Genomic DNA, 5,372 nt, shown 5'->3' on the forward strand with positions numbered 1-5,372 from the left:
GTCTGGGTGCTCACTGATTAAGCTGCATTAGATTGACAATCTCTAAGCCCTGATTGTTTTGTTTTAAAGTTGTCTTCATGTGCATAAATATGCATCATCCCCAGCATCAAAAGGTGTTTGTTAAAAGTTCTTTTGAAAGTGGTCCTGGGCGCCTGGGTGGCTCAGTCAGTTGAGCAACCCACTCTTGGTTTCGGCTCAGGTTGTGATCTCAGGGTCTTGAGATTGAGCCCTGCATTGGGCTCTGTGCTCAGTGTGGAGTCTGCTTGGGATTCTTTCTCCCTCTCCCTCTGCCCCTCCTGCTCATGCTGTCTCTCTCTCAAATAAATAAGCAAATCTTAAAAAAAAAAAAAAAAAAGTGGTCCTGAACTTATTCAGGACTCAGGATAGCAGTTGGGAAACGCTCACATCACGTACACATGCTGACCTTTCGGGAAGTGTTCTGGCTTCCACATTTCTGCCGTTTGGGGGAAGGGGGAGTGGGAGTCATTGCTGGGGAGAAGCGCAAGAAAGAGATGCTTCTTTCTGCTTAAGAAAGCTAACAACAAATCAAATGAGTAGATTTTGCAAAGTATATTGGAGGGAACAAACCCCTTTGGCAATATTATTACTAGAGATTGTACTTGAAGCGCTTCTTCCAGAACATGAAGTTTATTTCTCTGTGGGTGTTTTGTTCTAACACTGTCACAAGCGAAGCCATTAGTATCTGATGTATCATTTATAATCTAAGAAGAATGACACAGATGCATATATTATAATATATAGAAAAAAATGGCAAGAACACGAACATAGAAGTTATGCCTAAGGTTTGCTTTCCTTTGCTTTTGATGACGACAAAAAGTAAATAGAAGCAAAAGTCATGTGTAATTGAGAGTTTTAAAAATTTCCTGATGGCTTTTATTTAGTCCACAATCATTCACTGAAAGTGGCGACAGGATGCTAGGTAGTGTCTAATGAACTGGAGACAGAAGTATATAAAAGACACGCTTCAACTCTCGGGGAGCTCCTGTGTATGGGGGTGACGGAAGCGTCACCCTCACGATGCCGTCCAGTAAGGCAGAGTGGAAGGGCGCACACGGCTCTCTGGGAGCACAGAGGAGACAGTGGTGAGAAGATGGATAGCGTCACACAAGTGGCACAGTTCGAGCGGGGTCAGTAAGGATGACTTGTTTCAGCGACCATCCAAAGCAGAGGCTAGAGGAGTGAAAAGGCGTAGAATGAGTTAGAATATATGGTTTAGTTGGGAAAATTACAAGCAAGACAGCAACTGTCGATTGTCATTCCCCTTCTTGTTGCTCAAACCCGATTCCAACCAGGTATTGGCAGCCGCATGCTTCAGAGGACACAGGTCGCTTTCCAGCCCAAGGGAGGTGGTCTTTAATAGTGTAAGCCCCTCACAGCCCATCAGTTCCCCATACCAATAGCTGCTTTTAGCATAGGCTGATATTGAACTGTGTCCCTAAAAGACATGTAGAAGCCCTAGCCCCTGGTACCTGTGAATGTGATCTTATCTGGTAAGAGGGCCTTGGCAGATGTCATCAAGTTAAGATGAGGTCATTAGAGTCGGCCAGAATCCAATATGACTGATGTCCTTCTAAGAAGAGGAGAACGCCATGTGATGATGTGGGCACACGGGGAGAACACTGTGTGACAGACGAGGCGGAGATTGGAGTGATGCATCTATAAGCCAAGGAACACCAAGTATTGCTGGCGACACCAGAAGCTAAGAGAAACACATGGAAAGATTCTCCCCAAGAGTCTTCAGAGAGGACACAGCATTGCCAACACCTGATTTTGGCCTTCTTTTCTCTAGAACTGTGAGAAAAGAAATGACTTTTTTTTTTTTTAAAGATTTTATTTATTTATTTATTTGAGAGTGTGAGTCGGGGGAGGGGCAGAGGGAGAGGGAAAGAGAGAGAGAATCTCAAGCAGACTCTGCTCTGAGCGTGGAGCCTGATGTGGGGCTCGACCTCACCACCCTGAGGTCATCACCTGAGCCAAAATCAAGAGTCAGACACTTAACTGACTGAGCCACCCAGGCACCCCAAGTGTTTATTGTGTTAAGCACCCCAGTTTGTGGGCTTTGTTTCAGCAGCCCCAGGATACTAATTGAGCCAGGTTAATGAAACATGAGGGGAAGCAGCTGGGGAATTCTGGGAAAGCATTTCCTCCCTCTCCCTCTTAGGAAGGAAGATGGGGGCATTTCCCCCGGTCCCCGTCCATTACAGTTATGGTGTGTGGAGTGGCTATGGCCATCTCTCAACAGCAAGGGATAAGTCGAAGGACAAAGGCCAATGTGCTGGTGGAATGGAATGTACAGGCCTACAATATGTCATTTGGTTGTATGTTTGAATTCAAGTGGTTGAATTATCCTGGAGTTTCTGGATTTCCTATTGTATGAAATAAAATGTGCCCATTCTTTGTGGCACCTTAAGTTTTCTGTTATCTGCATATGGAAACATCTTAGCTGATAATGAAGGGTTAGTGGTGTCTAGAGGAAATAATTAGGGTCAGGAAATCTTTTATTTCCTACCAGCTGCGGACTGTGACCACCATTCCCAATGAGTCCTATGCAGAAGGGACACTCCCCACAAAGGCACATATGCTTTATTTATTTTTATTTTTTTAATTATATATTTTTTAATTTTTTTAAAAGATTTTATTTATTTATTTGAGAGAGAGAGAATGAGAGATAGAGAGCACGAGAGGGCAGAGGGTCAGAGGGAGAAGCTGACTCCCCGCCGAGCAGGGAGCCCGATGCGGGACTCGATCCCGGGACTCCAGGATCACGACCCGAGCCGAAGGCAGTCGCTTAACCGACTGAGCCACCCAGGTGCCCTATTTTTATTTTTTTTTAATATTTTATTTATTTGAGAGAGAGAGAGACAGAGACAGAGCACAAGCAGGGGGAGGGGCAGAGGCTGAGGGAGAAGCAGGCTACCTGCTGAGCAGGGAGCCCGATGCGGAACTTGATCCCAGGACCCTGAGATCATGACCCGAGCCGAAGGCAGATGCTTAACCGACTGAGCCACCCCAGGGCCCCGCACATATGCTTTATTACTAGCTAGTCCCAGTTCCACTGAGGCTTCTTCTCTGGCAAAGCAAACTGAGCCATATATGAGCCTTGAGGTCCTGCTGGGTTTTGTATATATTTCTCATCCCAGAAATACTCTCCCACCCCACGTTCTCCACCATGTAGCTACCGTCCACCCACCCTCTGGGTGTCAGCTTGGATACCATTGCTTTGAGAAGACGTCATTGACTCCCAGGTTTGGGTCAGGTGCCCTGTTATTGGCTTTCTGGGCACCCTGGACTTCCCCCATCTTAGCCTTTACCACACTGCGTTGTGGTTGCCCGTTTACAGTCTCTACCCCTCACTAGACTCTACAGTTTGGAGGCAAACACTGTTGAGTCCTCTGCTTCCTGTTTCATGCCCAATATAATACAAAGCCTGCCTCACAGTAGGCACTCGATAAATACGTACTAAGTGAAGGAAAGTAAGAGACAAGGCAGTGCCACAGTTTGCAACCCAGAGTTTACCTACAACACTCTGACTAGGGCCTTCAAAGAACAGGAGCTGGGCAGGCCCTTGGCAACACACAAAGCAGGCAAGTCACTGTTTGTCCCTGGCCTTGGGGTCCTACTGGGGATTCCTCCCCCTCCTGACCTGTCATTTCCTTCTCATCTTCTGCTCCTTTCGCCACTTCACTTGGGGTGGGGGAGGGGAAAGGAACGATCATGGATTACCTAGAATGACCCACACATCTAGTACTTCTTCTAGGGAAAAAACACATTGCTTTAAATATTAGTTATACTACATGAAACTAAGTCTCCAGAAGCTCCTAAAAAATTGTCAAGAATTTATGGTAGGGCAGGGAGCTGGAAGCAAGTGGGGCTTTCATGCCTTCATAACATAGTGGGTAGATACTTGCCTGCTTTGCCCCCCTCTCCCCCACTAACTCCTTTTAGAAAAAAGTTTGTTTATTTAGTTATTTCTGTACCCCATATGGGGCTTGAACTCAGGGCCCAGAGATCAAGAGCCACATGCTCTACGGACCCAGCCAGCCAGGCGCCCCTGGTTCCTGGTTTCACTAAGAACTTTGGGAGCATCATCTCATGTTTGATACTTGGAAACATCTTCCCGTGATGATCTTGCTGTGGTATTACCTCCATCTAAGGTCACTGATTCCATCAGCTCTGACGGTCATTGTTTCATCTTTAAGGTGAAGGTTATTCATTCACTCAACAAACACTTAGGTGCTTCCCATGCATGCACTAACTACCGTGCTGAGCACCAGGCCACCCACGGTGAGGCAGACACCAGCCCTATCCCGGCGGGGCCTACAGTCCCGTGGGGCGGGGCTGGGGGAACCACAAATAAATTAGCATTAAAAATTTGCTCCAAGCGCTGTCAATGAAAGTAATAGGTCCTCGAGATAGAGTAAGGTGCAGGGAGGGGGCCTACTTAGGATGATTAGGGACAACTTCTTGAGAAGGTGACTTTCCAGCCGAGCTTTAAAGGATGAGAAGGAGCCAGGGCCCGGAAACGAGGTCACGTTCGTGGTAAGTCAGTTAAAAATAGCCCCCAACTGCTTCAGCAGCGGTATTGGACGTCCACGCGAGGAGGCCTCGCCGCCAGTAGTAAAGATGGCGGGCGGGCGGCGGGGCGGGGCGGGGCGTGCCCGCAACCTGATTGGCCGGCTGGGCAGCGTCACGTGGGCGGCCGCCGAGCATCCGGGCCCCCGGCGGCGGCGCTGCGGAGGCTCCCGGGAGCGGGCGGCGCGGCGAGCGGACGGCGGCGGCGCCTCCCGGGCCGCCCGCGTGGGCCAAGCGGCACGCGTGCCGAGCATGGCGGGCTCCCTGCCTCCCTGCGTGGTGGACTGCGGCACCGGGTAAGAGCCGCCGGCGCCCGCCCCGCTCCCGCGCGGCCCGCCCCTGCCCCGACGCCGAGCACCTGCTCCGCGGCCCGCCCTGGCTCACCTGGCGGCCGCACAACGCCCCGCCGCGCGGCCCGGGCCCGGCGCTCGGCCGGCCACCTGTGCGCCCCGCCCCCTCCTCCCGGCCCCCGGGGCCACGCGCTGCGGCCGCTCACCTTTAAGGGCGCGGATCGCGGCAGCGGTGCGCGCACCTCGCCTCCCACGCCTCCCGCGCGCCGGGCTGCTGCAGACCCTGCTGACGTTACTTGCCTTCCACCTGCCCAGCCGTGCCCTCTGCGCCCCCAAGTGCCTGTCACTTCTTGCTCATGATTCTTGCCCACTTCCTTGTGGAGGGTTTCACATCACTCTACCAACTTGACACCTTTTGTGCAGCCCGCTTTGCTCTCTCCCAGGATCGAATGGCTCACTCGGGCTGAGCTCTTGCTTCAGTTTGCGTTC

At 50.8% G+C, this 5,372-nt stretch overlaps 1 long non-coding RNA gene across 1 annotated transcript; it reads right to left on the minus strand.

Annotated features, from left to right (window-relative positions):
- Window positions 1–872: 872 nt before the first annotated feature.
- On the minus strand, window positions 873–5,136 carry LOC141371603 (uncharacterized). Its single transcript, XR_012376684.1, has 3 exons — window positions 4,978–5,136; window positions 1,491–1,640; window positions 873–1,191 (listed from the first exon to the last, which is right to left on the minus strand). It is a non-coding gene; the product is annotated as an uncharacterized lncRNA (long non-coding RNA).
- Window positions 5,137–5,372: the final 236 nt, after the last annotated feature.

The sequence above is a fragment of the Callorhinus ursinus genome, unplaced genomic scaffold (genome assembly GCF_003265705.2).
Source record: "Callorhinus ursinus isolate GAN/ISIS: 27379988/994484 unplaced genomic scaffold, GSC_fseal_2.0 scaffold80, whole genome shotgun sequence".
Taxonomy (NCBI): Eukaryota; Metazoa; Chordata; class Mammalia; order Carnivora; family Otariidae; genus Callorhinus; species Callorhinus ursinus.